This window comes from Chiloscyllium punctatum, chromosome 27 (genome assembly GCF_047496795.1).
Source record: "Chiloscyllium punctatum isolate Juve2018m chromosome 27, sChiPun1.3, whole genome shotgun sequence".
Classification (NCBI taxonomy): Eukaryota; Metazoa; Chordata; class Chondrichthyes; order Orectolobiformes; family Hemiscylliidae; genus Chiloscyllium; species Chiloscyllium punctatum.
This window is the reverse complement of record NC_092765.1, coordinates 22,986,072-23,005,900: the sequence shown is the minus strand read 5'-3', so window position 1 is coordinate 23,005,900 and position 19,829 is coordinate 22,986,072.

The following is a 19,829-nucleotide window of genomic DNA, read 5'->3' as shown; positions in this document are numbered from 1 at the left end:
TGGTTCTGGGTAACGAACCAGGTCAGGTGTTAGAATTGGAGGTAGGTGAGCACTTTGGTGACAGTGACCACAATTCGGTGACTTTTACTCTAGTGATGGAGAGGGATAAGTGTGCACTGCAGGGCAAGAGTAATAGCTGGAGGCAGGGAAATTATGATGCGGTGAGGCATGACTTAGGATGCGTGGCTTGGAAAAGTAGGCTTCAAGGGAAGGGCGCAATCGATATGTGGAGTTTGTTCAAGGAGCAACTATTGAGTGTCCTTGATAAGTATGTACTGTCAGGCAGGGAGGAAAGGGTCGTGTGAGGGAGCCATGGTTTAATAAGGAATTGGAATCCCTTGTTAAAGGGAAGAGGGCGGCCTATGTAAAGATGAGGCGTGAAGGTTCAATTGGGGTGATTGAGAGTTATAAGGTAGCCAGGAAGGATCTAAAGAGAGAGCTAAGAGCAGCAAGGAGGGGACATGAAAAGTCCTTGGTTGGTAGGATTAGGGAAACCCAAAGGCTTTTATAGGTAGGTAAGGAAAGACTAGGGTAGGAATAGGTCCAGTCAAGGATAGTAGTGGGAAGTTGCGTGTGGAGGCTGAAGAGACTGGGGAGACACTGAATGAATACTTTTCGTCAGTATTCACTCAGGAACAGGACACTGTTGCCTATGTGAATACTGAGTCACAATTAATTAGAATGGATGGCTTTGAGGTATGTAGGGAAGAGGTGTTGGAAATTCTGGAAGGGGTGAAAATAGATAAGTCCCCTGGGCCTGATGGCATTTATCCTAGGATTCTCTGGGAAGCAAGGGAGGAGATTGCAGAGCCATTGGCCTTGAGTTTTATGTCCTCGTTGTCTATAGGAATAGTGCCAGAAGACTGGAGGATAGCAAATGTGGTTCCCTTGTTCAAGAAGGGGAGTAGGGATAACCCTAGTAACTATTAGGCCGGTGAGTCTCACTTCTGTTGTGGGCAAAGTCTTAGAGAGAATTGTAATGGATAGGATTTATGAACATCTGGATAGGAATAATGTGATCAAGGATAGTCAGCATGGTTTTGTGAAGGGCAGGTCGTGCCTCACAAACCTTATTGAATTCTTTGAGAAGGTGACTAAGGAGGTGGACGAGGGTCCAGCGGTAGATGTGGTGTATATGGATTTTAGCAAGGCGTTTGATAAGATTCGCCATGGTAGGCTACTGCAAAAAATATGGAGGTATGGCATTGAGGGTGAGTTGGAGGTTTGGATTAGGAATTGGCTGGCTGGAAGAAGACAGAGGGTAGTAGTTGATGGTAAAGGTTCATCTTGGAGTGCAGTTACTAGCAGTGTTCCGCAAGGATCTGTTTTGGGACCATTGCTGTTTGTCATTTTTATAAATGACCTGGAGGAGGGGTTAGAAGGTTGGGTGAGCAAGTTTGCGGATGATACGAAAGTCGGTGGAGTTGTTGACAGTGAGGAAGGATGTGTTAGGTTACAGCGGGATATAGATAAGCTGCAGAGCTGGGCAGAAAGGTGGCAAATGGAGTTCAATGTAGTAAGTGTGAAGTGATTCACTTTGGTAAGTGTAACAAGAAGATGGGGTACTGGGCTAATGGTCAGATACTTGGTAGTGTGGATGAGCAGAGGGATCTTGGTGTCCATGTACACAGATCTTTGAAAGTTGCCACCCAGGTAAATAGTGCGGTGAAGAAGGCATATGGCGTACTGGCTTTTATTGGTAGAGGAATTGAGTTCCGGAGTCCTGAGGTCATGTTGCAGTTGTGTAAGACTCTGGTGCGGCCGCATCTGGAGTATTGTGTGCAGTTTTGGTCGCCATACTATAGGAAGGATGTGGAGGCACTGGAATGAGTGCAGAGGAGGTTTACCAGGATGTTGCCTGGTATGGTAGGAAGATCGTATGGGGAAAGGCTGAGGCACTTGGGGCTGTTTTCATTGGAGAAAAGAAGGTTTAGGGGTGACTTGATAGAGGTGTACAAGATGATTAGGGATTTAGATAGGGTTGACCATGAGAACCTTTTTCCACATATGGAGTCAGCTATTACGAGGGGGCATAGCTTTAAATTAAGGGGGGGTAGGTATGGGACAGATGTTAGGGGTAGATTCTTTACTCAGCAAATCGTGAGTTCATGGAATGCCCTTCCAGTAGCAGTGGTGGACTCTCCCTCTTTATGGGCATTTAAACGGGCATTGGATAGACATATGGAGGATAGTGGGCTAGTGTAGGTTAGGTGGGCTTGGATCGGCACAACATCGAGGGCCAAAGGGCCTGTACTGCGCTGTATTTTTCTATGTTCTAAGTTCAAATTCTGTAATTCACTGCTTTATGGCATTGTGGGTCAACCCACAGCAGGTGGGCTGCAGTGGTTCGAGAAGGCAGTTCGCTACCATCTTCTCAAGGGCAAAAAGGGACAGGCAATAAATGCTCCCCCAGCTAGTGATGCCCACATCCCACAAAATGAATACATTTTTAAAAATTTTAAAACATGGTCCAGGTGGAACAATAGCTTTTCACTAACCTGAACGTATGTGGTGACCAAGGAAAGAGAGCAGGTCATGGGAGGGGGCATGGGCTGCTCACTGAGTGCAGAGATAGTTGAAAATGGCCTGAAAGGCAGTTCCAAGCTGCTAAGTCAAGGTGAGGTCAAGACCAATAGCATAGCCATAAATCACAGGAGGTGGTGACAGGGTTACAGAAGCTGAGAAGTAAACAGGACATCTGATTCTCATGGGACTGTGGAAGGAAAACAGCTGGCAATTACTTGAGCAAGTGCTCGTTGGGACAGGACTGGGTCGGAAAACATATAATTAAGAGGAGAAGTAGGCCATTCAACCCTTCAAGATTGCTCTACCATTCAATATGATCATGGTTGATCTTCCAATTCAGTACCCTATTCCCATTTCTTTGGACCTTACAGCCCTAAGAATTATATTTAACTCCTTTTTGAAAACATTTAATATTTCTGTCTCAACCGTTTTCTATGGCTGAGAATTCCACAGGCTCATTACTCTCTGGGTGAAGAAATTTCTCCTCATCTTAGTCCTAAGTGGCCTGCACTGTAACCTTAGATTAGATCTGTGGGTACGGACTGCCAAGTCTTTGGGAGCATCCTGTGTTTAGTCAGTCTAGTCCTATTAGAGTTTTGTGGGCTTCTATAAGATGCCCCCTCATTCTTCTAAGCTCCAGTGCACACTGTCCTAACCAATCCATTCTCTCCTCATACATCAGTCTTGCCACCCCAGTCTGGTAAACTGTCATTGCACTCATAACCAGATTGCCCTTACTTAGATAAAGAGACCAAAACTGCACATAATCTTCCAGAAGTGGTCTCACCAGGGACCTGTAGAATTTTAGCAAGACTTCCCTGCTCCTGTACTTGAATCTTCTCACTATGAATATATACATACCGTTTGCTTTCTTTACTACCTGCTGCACCTGCATGTCTCATTAGCCATGGGAAATGTGGGGTTACAGGGATAGGGTTGGTCTCAATGAGCAGTGCGTATTTGATGGGCTGAATGACTAAGTCATGACAACTCCTGCATCCTTCTTGCAGCTTACACTCACAGCCAACTTTGTACCTTCTGCAAACTTGGATATATTATATTTAGTTGCATCATCTAAATCATAAATATATATTGTGACTCGTCTAGCTCCAATCACTGATCCCTATTGTAGCCCGCCTATCACTGCCTGCCACTCAGAAAAAAAACCTATTTATTCCTACTCTTTGTTCCCTCTCTGAGACCAGTTCTCTATCCATATCAGTGCATGGCTCAATCCCATGTGCTTTCGGTTTACACGTTAATCTCTTCTATGGGACCATGTCCAAAAGTCTTCCAAATCCAAATGAACTCGAGCCAAATCTACTGACTCATCTTTATCAACTTTCCTGGTTGCATTATTGAAAAATTCTAGTTGATGGGTGGCATGGTGGTCAGTACTGCTGCCTCATAGTGCCAGGGACACTAAATTTCACCCTTGGGTGACCGTCTGTGTGGAGTTTGCACATTCTCCCTGTATCTGTGTGGGCTTCCTCCAAGTGCTCTGATTTCCTCCCACAATCCAAAGATGTGCAGATTAGGTGGATGGGCCATGGGAAATCCAGGGTTCCGGGGCTAGGGTGGGTCTGAGTGGTATCCTCTTCAGATGGGCAATGTGGTCTCGATGGGCTGAATGGCCTGCTTCCACACTATAGGGATTGTATGGTCTTCTATGATTTGTCAAGCATGAATTCCCTTTTTATAAATCCATGCTGACTCTTTCCAATCCTCTCTTTGTTTTCCAAGTGCTCAGTTATTAAACCTTCTCTAATGGACTTATAACTGATGCCAGACTTCAAGAAATTCAATGGTCAGTGAGAACATTCATGTGCTACAGGGAGGAAAGTGACTGGACGTCTGTCTGCATGCAAGGGCGGGGTACTGGGTGAGGCTGGGAAAGAGCTGCACACTCTTGTTGCTGGCTAGACATTTTCAAAGGCTGGGGGTGGAGTGAGGGAAGAGGAATTGAAACTACATAGTGCCCCACCGCTGGTACTTGGTTAAGTTACTCATGCATATTCTGAATGATGCAATTGATCACACTGAAGTCTCAAAAGTACTTTTATCATTCTTATAGTTATATAGGTTTTTCATTTTTACTGTGGGAGGGTAGTGACTGTTTGGCTACAGGCTGTCCCTAATCACTTTATACATTCAAGACTGTGATCAACTATTACCAAAGTTTGGCTTAAAGCAGCAGCAGTGAAGGTATTGTGACATGTATCACTGGTAATGCTCCCTGGTTGGAAGTGGTATAGAATCAGGAATCCAAAATAGAATAAGGCACAATTTGTTTGAAACTGAGTTAAGAAAGAATTTCTTCACTCAGAGGGGAGAGAAGCTTTGGAATTCTCTACCCCAGAGAACTGTGTAAGTGCAGTCACTAAGTATATTCAAAATTGAGATTGATAGATGGCTAGATATTAATAACATCGAGGGGGACCTTTGAGTGCACATTCATAGTTTCTTGAAAGTAAAGTTGCAAGTTGATATGATAGTGAAGAAGGTGTTTGGTATACTTTTCTTTATTGGTCAGAGTATTGAGTACAGGAGTTGGGAGGTCATGTTGGGGCTGTACAGGACGTTGGTGAGGCCACTTTAGGAATACTGCATGGAATTCTGGTCTCCTTTGTATCGGAAGAATGTGGTGAAACTTGAAAGGGTTCAGAAAAGACTTACAAGGATGTTGCCAGGGTTGGAGGGTTTCAGATATAAGGAGAAGCTGAATAGGCTAGGGCTGTTTTCCCTGGAGCATTGGAGACTGAGGGTTGACCTCACAGAGATTTATGTAATCATGAGGGGTGTGGATAGGATAAACAGACAAAATCTTTTCCCTGGTGTGGGGAGTCCAGAAAATGCTGGATGACTAAAGAAATTGAGGGTTTGGTTAAGAAAAAGAAGAAAGCATATGTCAGGTATAGACAGGGTAGATCAAGTGAATCCTTAGAAAAGTATAAAGGCAGTAGGAGTATACTTAAGAGAGAAATCAGGAGGGCAAAAAGGGGACATGAGATAGCTTTGGCAAATAGAGTTAAGGAGAATCCAAAGGGGTTTTACAAATACATTAAGGACAAAAGGGTAACTAGGGAGAGAAGAGAGCCAATCAAAGATCAGCAATGCAGCCTTTGTGTGGAGCTGGAAGAGATGGGGCAGATACTAAACGAATATTTTGCATCAGTATTTACTGTGGAAAAGGACATGGAAGATATAGAATGTAGGGAAATAGATGGTGAAATCTTGCAAAATGTCCATATTACAGAGGAGGAAGCGCAGGATGTCTTGAAACGCATAAAAGTGGATAAATCCCCAGGACCTGATCACGTGTACCCTAGAACTCTGTGGGAAGTGAGGGAAGTGATTGCTGGGCGTCTTACTGAGATATTTGTATCATCAAGAGTCGCAGGTGAGGTGCCAGAAAACTGGAGGTTGGCTAACGTGGTGCCACTGTTTAAGAAAGGTGGTAAGGATAAGCCAGGGAACTATAGACCAGTGAGCCTGACGTCAGTGGTGGGCAAGTTGTTGGAGGGAATCCTGAGGGACAGGATGTACATGTATTTGGAAAGGCAAGGACTGATTAGGAATAGTCAACATGGCTTTATGCGTGGGAAATAATGTCTCACCAACTTGATTGAGTTTTTTGAAGAAGTAACAAAGAGGATTGATGAGGGCAGAGTGGTAGATGTGATCTCTATGGACTTCAGTAAGGCGTTCGACCTGATGAACAAGGTTATATCTCATGGAATACAGGGAGTACTTGCCATTTGGATACAGAACTGGCTCAAAAGTAGAAGACAGACGGTGGTGGTGGAGGGTTGTTTTTCAGACTGGAGGCTTGTGACCAGTGGAGTGCCACAAGGACTGGTGCTGGGTCCACGACTTTTTGTCATTCATATATATGATTTGGATGTGAGCATAAGAGATATAGTTAGTAAGTTTGTTAATGGCACCAAAATTGGAGGTGTAGTGGACAGTAAAGAAGGTCACTTCATATTACAGTGGGATCTTGATCAGATGGGCCAATGGGCTGAGAAGTGGCAGATGGAGTTTAATTCAGATAAATGCGAGATGCTGCATTTTGGGAAAGCAAATCTTAGCAGGACTTATACACTTAATGGTCAGGTCCTAGGGAGTGTTGCTGAACAAAGAGACCTTGGAGTGCAGGTTCATAGCTCCTTGAAAGTGGAGTTGCAAGTAGATAGGATAGTGAAGAAGGCATTTGGTATGCTTTTCTTTACTGGTCAGAGTACTGTGTACAGGAATTGGGAGGTCTTGTTGCAGTTGTACAGGACATTGGTAAGGCCACTGTTGGAATATCGTGTGCAATTCTGGTTCCCTCCCTATCAGAAGGATGTTGTGAAACCTGAAAGGGTTCAGAAAAAATTTACAAGAATGTTGCCAGGGTTGGAGGATTTGAGCTATAAGGAGAGGTTGAATAGGCTGGGGCTGTTTTCCCTGGAGCGTTGGAGGCTGAGGGGTGACCTTATAGAGGTTTATAAAATCATGAGGGGCATGGATAGAATAAATAGACAAAGTCTTTTCCCTGGGGTGGGGGAGTCCAGAACTAGAGGGCATAAGTTTAAGATGAGAGGGGAAAGATATAAAAGAGACCTACGGGGCAACCTTTTCATGCAGAGGGTGGTACGTGTACGGAATGAGCTGCCAGAGGAAGTTGTGAAGGCTTGTACAATTACAACATTTAAAAGGCATCTGGATGGGTATATAAATAGGAAGTGTTTGGAGGGACATGGGCCATGTGCTGGCAAATGGGACTAGTTGGGTTGGGCTATCTGGTCAGCATGGATGGATTGGATCGAAGGGTTTGTTTCCATGCTGTATATCTCGATGACTCTATGACTCAATATGGGGATAGCACTAGAAGTAGTACTGTAATGGATGATCAGCCATGATCTTGAAAGATGGCGAAGGCTCTGGCAGGATTTCTTTGTAATTCACATGTGGGACATGGACAATGCTGGCAAGGCCAGCATTTATTACCCATCCCTAGTTACTCTTGAGAGTGTGGTATGAATGGCTTACTCCTGCCCCTAAGTTCCAATATACTCTCCAAATCAGTACTCAACATAGGATAGAAATGGAAGAAATATGATCACTCAATTTTATCCATAAATGCCTTGAAATTCCTTCATAATTAAGTCCCAATTGTCATGCACTTAACCATTTTCCAATCTAATGCAACCTACAAAATATGGCAGACAGGAGGGGGTCCAGGTTGAATCCTCATTAAGGTAGTGACTATCGGTGAATGTTTAGGAATGAACCCATTTCTTAACCAAGATCTTAATCAATACTTCAACCGTGATTAGTAAACCTCAGGATTAAACATCCTTTATGTCCCAATTACTCCTTCAGTGCACCCTCAGAGTAAACCATAATAGTCTATGGAGTATGTCACTGGCACTAATCGAAGGACTTTGCTTGCAATTTTGGTCACATGATTTCTTTGTTTCGCGTGTGCCATTGTAATTAACCAAAACAATTCAACTATAAATGACCCATTTTTCGCATTTGTGTTCGAGGATTTTTCTTTCTTCTGAAATAATTGTTACAATGATTCTATTAATTGGATAATTCAACAAATGGTGTAACTGTATTTAATTAAGGTGAGTATGATGTTACATTTTCATCCTTAAAAGATCAACATTAAACCGAGAAAGCAAAAAAACAGGCATTTGTCAAATGTTGTCCTTCTGTCGTTGCACAATGGAACTCTTGTACTCTGCTTTGGTTGCAGGCATTTTTGGAGGAAAGGAGAGATGGTCACGTGACATGATTAGAGTCATTATGAAGCTTATTGGAAAACATTCTGGTTCCTGTCATAAAAGCAAAAAAATTGCACAGCAATTTACACAGCAGTTCCATTAATCCCTGAAAAGAAAAAAAAACAAACGAGTGTGCTTTTAAACAGAGGCCCTCAGTCAGAACTATTGCTGTTGTTTTTGGGTTATGTCTCATGTTTGCCCACAATGAGTTACAGATAGAACGGAGTCGGGCAAACTTTCATGTCAGATTGTGACATTAGGAGGCCTTATTAGGTGGTTTATCCATTATACACAATGCCTCATATGTTGTTCCATGGCCATCAATGGTGTTAAAAATCAAACACCTTATGGAACAGTTGATATCGTCTCTTGCACCTGGGTTTGTGCCAGAAACGGAGGCACATTTGGATTCTTCTGAGTTTCCAAGCCTGAACACAAATTTTAAATTAATATGACATTACATTTTTTTGTAACAAATTACAAACTGCATGAATAAATATTTAACCACAAGAACAGGCCACTACGGACCCAACATCCCCACCCCCCTCGCTCTGGACCCAAAAGCCGAGCTGTGGACCTGACCCACATCCCCACCCCACTGACAGCTGACTAACCAGTCCTGCTGCCACATTCAATACACCCTGTACTCTTCCAGGTTGCAACCCCCCCCCCCCTCCCCCCCCCTCCTCTTGACAACCCACTGCAAACACTGCCACTCTTCTGATATCACCCACACACCCTGATCTAACCTAAGGACTCAGTCACTTACCTAGCTCCTTGCCACTGCACCGACTTGGGACATTTTCCTTGCACCCTATGCACCTGGCACTACTTACCTGGCACCCTACCCTCTACCCAGAAATGTTAGGCAACCAAGGGTGAGAGGTTGAAATTGAAAGAAATCAGTATTAGTAAGAAAATGGTGCTGGGGAAATTAATGGAGAGAATGGCTGACAAATCACCATGACTAATAATTTATGTCCCAGACTACTGAATGATGTAGCCCTTGAAATATTGAATTCATCGATGGCATCTTCCAAAATTCTATAGCCTGTGGAGCATTACCTGCAAAAAGTTGGACAGTGGCAAATGTAACCCCACTATTTAAAAAGAGGTGGGTGGACAGAGGAGAGAAAATACAGAATTACAGATCGGTTACAGATCAGTTAGTTAAACATTGTTAGTCTGGGAAATGCTAGAGTCTATTACAAAGACGCGATGACAGAAGAGGTCGAGTCATACAGCACCAAAACAGACCCTTCAGTCCAACTGGTCCATGCTGACCATAATCCTAAACTAAATTACTCCAACATGCCTGTACTTGGCCCATTTCCCTCCAAACATTTCTTATTCATGTACTTAAATAAATGTCTTTTAAACGTTGTAACTGTGCCTGCATCCATCATTTTATCTGAAAGTTCATTCCACACAAGAACCACTGTGTAAATAACTTGTTATTCATGTATTTTTAAAAACTTTCCCTTCTCACTTTAAAAATATGCCCCCTAGTCTTGAAATCCCCACCCTAGGGAAAAGTCACCTGCCATTCACCTCATCTATACCTCTCATTATTTCATAAACTTCGATAAGGTCACCTTCTGCACTCCAGTAAAAAAGGCACAACCTACCCAGCCTCTCCTTTTAACTCAAACCCTCCATTCCTGGCTACATCTGGTAAATTTCTTCTGAATCCTCACCAGTTTAATCATATCGTTCCTTTAACAGGGAAACCAGAACTGGAAACATTACTTCAGAAGTGGCCTCACCAACATCCTGTACAAATTTAACATAATGTCCCAATTCCTGTGCTCAACTGTCTGAGCAACAAAGACAAGCATGTTAAATACCTTCTTAACTACCATCTCTACACTTGATGCAAACTTCAAAGATTTATCTACCTGAACCCCTATGTCTCTCAGTCTACAACATTACCCAAGGCCCTATTTTTAATTATATAAGTCTTGCCTTTGTTTTACCAAATGCAATACCTTGTATTTATCAAAACTAAACTCGATCTGCTGCTCTTCAGCCCACTGATCCAATTGATCAAGATTCCTTTGTAATTTTAGATAACCCTCTTCATTGTTCATGATACAACCAATCTTGCTTGCTATGTTCTCATCTATATTATTTTTATAAATGACAAACAAAAGTGGAAATTTGGAAAGCATTATTGGGATTATATCCAGCATGAGTTTATAAAAGCTGAATCATGCTTAACAAGTTAACTGTAAATTAAATTAAATTAATAAATTAGCCTTTTGAGGATGTAACTAGTAGTATAGGTAAGGGAGAACCAGTGTACATAATTGGATTTTGAGAAGAGTTTACATCAGGACCCCCTCATGAAGTTAATGGGCAAAGTTAAAGTATATATGATAGGAAATAATACACTGGCATGGATCAAGAATTAATTGACAGACAAGTTGATTGAGTGGGCAAACACATGGCAGATGCAGCACAATATGGCTAAATGTGAAGTTATACACATTGGTTTGAAAAACTGAATGGAAGAGTGTTGTTTAAATGGTGATACTTTGGGGCGTGTGGATGTAAAATGCGTCTGAGTATTCATGTACACTAGTCAATGAAAGTAGACAGGTAAGGTCAGCAAACAATCAGGAAGGCAAATGGCGTACTGGCCTTCATTGCAAGAAGATTTGGGTTCAGAATTGGGATCTTACTCTAGTTGTATGCAGTCTTGGTGAGACCACACCTGGAGTATTGCATGCAGTTTTGATCTCCCTGGTGCAGTACAGGCTCACTAGGTTAATACAGGGGATGGCAGGACTGCATTATGAGGAAGCATTGCTTTGACAGGGCCTGTATTTACTAGAGCTCAGAAGAATGAGAGGGGATCTGACTGAACTGTGATAGAAGTCTAACAGGGCTGAACAGATTAGATGCAAAGAGAATGTTTTCCCTAGATGGGGAGCCTAGAAGACTGTATCAGGATATTGGGTAGACCATTAAGGAGTGAGATGAGGAAAGATTTCTTCACTCAAAGGGTAATGAACCTATGGAATTCTCTACCACAGAATGCTATGAGGCACAGTCACTGAATATGTTCAAGAAAGAAAGAAATGTTTAGATTGTATAGGTATTGGGAGAATGGATAGAAAGTGGGAATATCCATTGAGGTATAGGATCAACCATGAGCATATGGAATGATAGAGCATGGTCAAAGGGCTGATGTCTTACTTCTGCTTCTGTTACCCATCCAGCACATTCCCCTCCAAGCACTGAACCTCACATTCACCTTACTTACTCACCCTTTCACAGGAGCTGTTCAAGTAGTTGTCTGTGATTCTGGGGAGGTCACGGCAGGAGACTGGAAGAACACAGCAAGCCAGGGAGCATCTGGAGGTAGAGAAGTCGACCTAGAGCCCGGAAGAAGGGTGACACCTGAAATGTCGACTTCTGCGCCTCCTAATGCTGCCTGGCTTGCTGACTTCTTCCAGCCTCCTGCCTGCCTGTGATTCTGGATCTTTAATTTTCAGAATGCAGCAACTGACTGCTGTGATAAATAGACTGTGGTTTGCCTTCCCCCAGTTGCTCTACACTACAGGGCAATCTGCGTGAGATAATCCCTGCTCAGAAAATCCAGGCCATGATGTTATGGATTATACTTTTTGGATTTCACACCAGCAAGACATGGATGAATGATAATATTCACCTTAATTTTAAAAGCATAAAATATAAAAATGTCATTTTCAACTGCCACATTCTTTTCAGTACACTCAAACTTTCTCAATTTTTTTATAGTTTCCATAAAGTAATGAAACCCATGGCATTTAGTTAGGATGCAGCTTGAAAACATCCTATTTAGGTGCAACCTTCTGTTTAACTCCTGTTCCACCAAGACAGTGAGCAACAAGCTACTGCATATAGTTCAAGAGACATTACTCCCAAACCTCCAATATCCACCAGCTGGAAGGATAAAGCCAGGGCAACAAGTAATGGGAACAATATCAAGTTCCTCATCAAGTCACACGTCATTTTGACTTGGACACATATCATGATTGCTTCATTGTTGCTGGGTTAAATTACTGGAACCTCACCCCTCCACTTATTAATAGTGCAGGACAATCTCTACCAGACAAAGAGCAGTGATTCAGGGAGAAGGACTATCATCACCTTGCCAAGAGAACCTGAGAATGGCAATAAATGTCAGCCTTGCTTATGATGCCCATACTTTAATCATAGATTTTAAAAATACAGCATCTAGAAATCTCCAAAATTAAGGTGGAGGGGGCAAGTGGGGAGGGTGTGGCATTTGCTTATTTTCCCATTGCACTCAATTTTACAGATGCAATCTTAGAGGTGACGGTGACGGTGACGTGGGTGATGTCGAGATGTGTGGCAGAATCAGGTGACAAGTGTGGCAAGGCCCACCTTAATGTTGCGATCACCTTGCTCATCATTTACAGTTTTCATAAGCAGCATGGCACAAATCTCACTTGGTGAGATGCCAATCGATGGGGTTTAATGTTTGTGAAATGCCTTGTAAATACCACAACTCGTCGCATTAATATTCAGCCTCCTATCTTCCAAAGTTGCCAAACAGGCTAGATGTGGAAAATTCAGACATGTGCGTTAGTGGAGTATTTGGTCTGAGTAGAATTTGCATCAGACTAAGGCTTATTCTTCTCAATGTCAACGCACAGACCTTTCTCAACCCCAGACAGTGGATACAGATCAGAAGCAGTCATTCTGGATGTCACTCCTCCTTGTAACCTTCTGCCCTTATCCAAAAATTGCCCACACACAGCTCTGTGGGTTATTGAAGGAGACAAGTCGGGTGTATGATGTTCATTACTCAGTGTCAAAGTGCTGCATTGATTACAGACAGTGAAGTGTCTGGACTGCTGTGAAAAGCAGAAGATGATTAATAATCATCATTATACAAGAAGTACTCAGATCACAGCTTGAGACCTTTGTTTTCACTGGCTGCTAATCAGCCCATGCAGTGAATTCTTCAGATAAACACAGGCCGCTTCCATTTATTGCTGGAGCTGAGAAGCCTTCTGTTATGCTGTAATTCCTGGGTACCTCAGCAGTGTCATTGCAGAGCAACTGCATGAAAGTTAGTGGAAATAAACTTGGAGTCATGCTGGGAAGGGGTTTTAAAACAAAGCACTCTGACATTGGCTAACGAAAAAAATTTCATAGTTAGTCATACAGTATGAATAAAAGGAGACTCTTCAGTACAAGTGGATTTAGGCTGATTTTCTAATGTATACCAATGTTTGGAAATAAGGCAATCAGTTCAGTAGATGTGATATATTGTTTCTGACACACTAGCGGAAATTGCATTTCCTTAAATCTTGGCTGTCTTCCTCTTGTTAATTAGTAGCGGTATAAATAGGATAGATCCAGTGAATCCTTAGAAGAGTATAAAGGCAGTAGGAGAAAGTGAGGACTGCAGATGCTGGAGATCAGAGCTGAAAATGTGTTGCTGGAAAAGCGCAGCAGGTCAGGCAGCATCCAAGGAGCAGGAGAATCGATGTTTCGGGCATGAGCCCTTCTTCAGGAATGAAGTCAGTAGGACTGCAATTAAGAGAGAAATCAGGAGGGTAGAAAGAGGACACGAGATAGCTTTGGCCAATAGAGTTAAGGAGAATCCAAGGGATTTCACAAATGCATTAAGGACAAAAGGGTATCGAGGGAGAGAATAGGGCCCCTCAAAGATTAGCAAGACGGTCTTTGTGTGGAGCTACAGGAGATGGGGCAGATACTAAACAAGTATTTTGTATCTGTACTTAGTGCAGAAAAGGACATTGAGGATATAGAATGTAGGGAAATAGACGATGACATCTTGAAAAATGTCCGTATTACAGAGGAGGAAGTGCTGGATGTCTTGAAACACATAAAATTGGATAAATCCCCAGGACCTGATCAGGTTGGGCTACTTACTGAGATATTTGTATCATCGATAGTCACAAGTGAGGTGCCGGAAGACTGGAGGTTGGCTAATGTGGTGCCACTATTTAAGAAGGATGGCAAGAACAAGCCATGGATTTATAGACCAGTGAGCCTGACCTCAGTGGTAGGCAAGTTGTTGGAGGGAATCCTGAGGGACAGGATGTACATGTATTTGGAAAGGCAAGGAATGATTAGGGATAGTCAACATGGCTTTGTGCGTGGGAAATCACATCTCACAAACTTGATTGAGTTATTTGAAGAAGGAACAAAGAGGATTGATGAGGGCAGAGTGGTAGATGTGCTCTATATGGACTTCAGTAAGGCATTTGACAAGGTTCCTCATGGGACACTGGTGAGCAAGGTTAGATCTCATGGAAAACAGGGACAATTCACCATTTGGATACAGAACTGGCTCAAAGGTAGAAGACAGAGGGTAGTGGTGGAGGGTTGTTTTTCAGACTGGAGGCCTGTGACCAGTGGAGTGCCACCAGGATCGGTGCTGGGTCCACTACGTTTCATCATTTATACAAATGATTTGGATGTGAGCATAAGAGCTATAGTTAATAAGTTTGCAGATGACACCAAAATTGGAGGTGTAGAGGACAGCGAAGAAGGTTACCTCAGATTACAACGGAATCTTGATCAGATGGGCCAATGGGCTGAGAAGTGACAGATGGAGTTTAATTTAGATAAATGTCAGGCACTGCATTTTGGGAAAGCAAATCTTAGCAGGACTTATACACTTAATGGTAAGGTCCCAGGTTGTGTTGCTGAACAAAGAGACCTTGGAATGCAGGTACATAGCTCATTGAAAGTGGTCTCGCAGGTTTTAGGATAGTGAAGAAGGCATTTGGTATGCTTTCCTTTATTGGTCAGAGTATTGAGTACAGGAGCTGAGAGGTCATGTTGCAGCTGTGCAGACATTGGTTCGGCCACTGTTGGAATATTGCATGCAATTCTGGTCTCCTTCCTATCGGACAGACGTTGTGAAACTTGAAAGGGTTCAGAAAAGATTTACAAGGATGTTGCCAGGGTTGGAGAATTTGAGCTATAGGGAGAGGTTGAATGGGCTGGGGCTGTTTTCCCTGGAGCGTTGGAGGCTGAGGGGTGACCTTATAAAGGTTTATAAAATCATGAGGGGCATGGATAGAATAAATAGAGACCTAAGGAGCAACATCTAAGATGTGTCTGAGAAAGATAGTTTTGTAGTTTTTGCTGCTGTGCATCTCAAGACCTGAACAGCCAAGTTAGGCCGACAATTCATTGTGATACTGACAAGGTGATGATGCTTTCTGTGGAGCCAGTGCAGTAGAGAATCACTTGTGCCAGGAAAAAGGTATCAAAAAAAAACTCTCCCCTATGAGAAATAAGGTCTTCAGTAACAGCTAGTGGCTTCCTCTCAGTTTTTTCTGCAGATCCTATGTTGACAGAAAAGTAAAATGCATTCAAAAACAGTGAAATGTTGAATTCTCAATAAATGAGTAAAAGACTGGACATGGATATGCCAATAAGCTTGTGTTAACATCAACAAAGTGAAAACAAGAGAGTGAAAGCAATTCATTTCCTCCTGTGCTCAAACTGGTGCTAATGAACTGTGTTTCCATAATGTTTTTCCCTTCCACTTTAAATGCTCATGCGCTTTCTATCTTCGTGTGTCAGTCTTTTTGTGAAAAGGGGGAAATTAAGAAGTGCTAGCCTTTAAGTTACGAGGTGTTGAAAGTTAGCCATTCATATTTCCTAATTGCCATTTATCAAAGACAATTTGTTTGTACTAAATAAATATTTCTTGTTAAGTACAGACACCTGGTAGGGCTTGATTTTCAGTGCACTGCCCCAGTGAGTCATAACAAAAGTTGTTACAGCTCTGAACTCAGCAGAATATTTGATCTCTGCTAAATTGCACAAATTAAATAAGATATTTAATTAGATAATATGTTATTATTTTGCTGGACAGTGGTTGGCAAACTTTGTTATCTGAAGAGCCTTTTGAAAATAAAATATTGCTCAAAGTACTTTGGCAGCTGCAAAACAAATTTTAAAACGTTGAAAAAAAGGCTTAAGAATATTTTATGAAGAACTGTTCCCTTATTAGCTGTGGGCTGGGATTGCTGGATGTTCTGCACTGAGAGAATGTATTGACTGTTTTTGTAAATTATGACCATTGTCTGGGTCAGGAGCGTTCAACGTGGTAACAACTCTGATTGACATCTGGACAGGAGAAGCAAGTTAGAGTCGCAAGAAAATTACACGGTTGTCTGAATATATAAAAACAATCTGCATTAACTTCTCTCTGCTTATAAAATATTGGTAGTTGCCACACAATTCCATGTAATTTCAATCTTGGATAAAGGTCAGAGAAAAACCCAGTTTCTACATTTTAGAACCTGCAAAGCACATTATTTTTGTTTTTGTAGTTGAATCTCGAGTTTGCCTAATTTAAATTTGCCATCAGTTTGATCAGGTTGTTTCGGGAAAATCACAATGGCGCTTTTATTTTTTCACTTCTAGGTGGGTACTGTTTGGCAAAGCGTTTTCAGATTAGTTAATCATTACCAAGCAGAATTCAATTATTTGTTTATATTAAACATTCCACTCCATATGTGAATCATATGAGTCCTGTTTTATTTTGTAGCAATAAAAAATTCTAGTCAGCTTTACAAATGAAACTTATCCTTTGTGTGTGATGATTGTGTACAATTTAATAAAGTCTAGTATTAATTAATTGTGAATGATAAATTCTTATAACTGATAAATTGTCCATAACTGGATGATAACTGTCCATAAACATGGTTAGAAGTGTCTATTTATCTTTTTGAGATTACAATTACTACATACTTTCTAAATTAAAGCTATTTTAAAGTTTGACAGTGCAGATAGTAAATTTTGTGAATAATCAAATGAGTAACACGATAAGAAAAGTTGTGACACAGACGTTTGATGTCATTTCCTTGACATGACTCTTTTCACATATCTTCTCATGGTAGAAATTCAACTGGAAAAAATGGGAACTGCAAATATGGTAACAAAGAGAATCCCACAACTGGCTCCAGGACTCTAAGTTAACCAACCCAAATTCTACAAAGTACTCTGGAAATTCCATCAGTTTTCTTCAGTACATTGTCCCCTCAATTCTGGAACCACAGATTCATATTAAACCCGACTCACAGATTCAAATTCACCTCCTTGTGTGAGTGGTGGAGGAACATTTGTAAGATTCTGCACATTGGTGGGGCCAAGTGGAGAAAGCACTCCACCTGTTTGTAGTTGATATTAAAAAAGCTTAAGCCACGTACCAACAGATCCAAGAACAGCTTCTTCCCACTGTTAACAGATTTTTGAACGGACTTTGCTCTTTGTGCACCTTGCCTACAGCCGTAACGTTGTATTCTTCCCTGTGTTCTACTCCCCTAATACACTTTGTATGGTTTGACCTGCCTGTACTCAAATCAAACCAAAATATTCTCGCCCAAAAAGTAGGAGTTTATCCTACTGTACAATCATATGGTTTAGGTTGGGCTGTGAAGTAAATATATTGTGTGAATGTATAGGGCACCTGTTTTATGAGGGCTTAGCTGGATGGGGAAGAGGATTTTTGTTTAATCAGTGTTTTGGTGGCTGTGATGTTGCAATATTGTCATGGCTGATGACACTGGGCGAATGACATTCTAATTGTCAGAGTCTGTCACTGATTAGAGGCTGTAGTGTATAGGCAAATGTTGAGTGCGAATAGTTAGCTATCTTCCATTTCTTTGTAACTTCTCCGCAAGGACAGAGGGGATGTTGGCTTTTGAGTGTCTGAAGGCTTTTTGCCATTGTTCTGTTCATAGACAGAGGAGTCCAGCAACCTTCCTCCACTGTTAACAAGGCCATTGTGTAAATAAAACTCACAATGAGATTCAGTAACATGTTTCAAAACATGGTTTAAAGTAGTATCCTTTCCTAATTTTGACTAAAGTTAAAATGTGTTCTTTTATAATAGTGATGGTCATCCATGAAGGGCAAGTTACCAGGTGTAATAGAAAAATAAAAGCTACCATTTGTATAACACCGTTTGCAACCTCAAGACATTTCAAACCAGTGTGAACTCATGAAGTTCTGTTGGAATATGCCACTGTTGTATTTTTGGTGGTTCCAAATTTGCATAGACCGAGCTCAGTCAGCAATGAAATAAATAACAAGATCACCATTTTGTAGCAATATTATTTGAGGAATAAATATTTGCTGTTGTGGATAAATTCTCTGCTCATCCTTTATTTCATTACAGGATCTTTTATATCCAAGAAAGCTGGAAAGTAGGCCCCATTTTAAAGACAGCTAAAAATTAGGAACACCACCACTGGAGTGTTACTGTAAGTTGTCATAGAAATCACAGATAGCTTTTATAATAATTGCAACAAGGTCAGCTCAGTGCACCTCATAGAATATGAGTTCCCAGATTGGGGCTGTTAATTTTGGAACCCTGGCTAACAGATAAACAGGAGTGTCAAAGGTTCTGTTCACTCTGAGAGCTGACGCTGAGGGAGCTGGATCTGTGTCAAGGGCTGTACCTGTGTAAGTAAAGCGTGATTTGGCGATGAGATACTGGCCTTTGTGAAGTTATTTCAGCTTTGACTGCAAATTATGAAATTGTTAGCTGTGGAGGAAGGTTACCGGACTCTTTTGTCTATTAACAGAACAGTGACAGAAAGCCTTTAGACACTAAAAAGTGCGGTTGATAAATTTTGGAGGTCAGAGTGGTTAATATGAGATGATTTATTGGAATTATTTTGGGCGGGGGGGGGGAAGTGGAATGATTTTGGAAGTTCCTGGGCTACATGCTACAATGTTCTGTGATGGGGTTATTTATGGGAACTGAGTATAATACAAAGGAGGAACTAAGATGCAGTTCACCATGTTTTAGACTGAGTGCTTCCATCTCTCTGAACAATGCTAGCTTCATCTTTCAAAGAAAGGGAAGGTCATGGGTACTTGCATGGGCCTCAGTTACGCCTGTTCTTTGTGGGGAATGTGGAACATCTCTTGTTCCAGTTCTATTCTGGCCCCCTCCCACAACTCTTTCTCCAGTTTATTGATGATAACATTGGTGCTGATTCCCTCTTTCATCCGGAATTGGAAAAGTTTATCAATTTTACTTCTAATTTCCATCCTGCTCTCATCTTCACCTGGTCTTTCTCTGACTCCTCCCTTCCTTTCTACGGCATCTCGGTTTCCATTTCTGGGGATAAGTTGTTCACTACAAATCAAATGATTCCCAAAGTTACATTGACGATACACACTCAAACTGTACTTCATGTAAAGAATCTATCCCATTATCCCAGTTTCTCCATCTCCACTGCATCTGTTCTGATGATGCCAACGTAAGGCACTTCTCCTTCATGTCAATAACTCAATCCCCACACACCAGGTCTTGTTATCACATGGTCTACTATTACACTCTACACATTGTTAGCCCCACTAGCAGCTATCCATTCTCCTAGGCTGACTGTTATCCACTCCTGGATTAGTGGTGCTGGAAGAGCACAGCAGTTCAGGCAGCATCCAACGAGCAGCGAAATCAACGTTTCGGGCAAAAGCCCTTCATCAGGAATAAAGGCAGTGAGC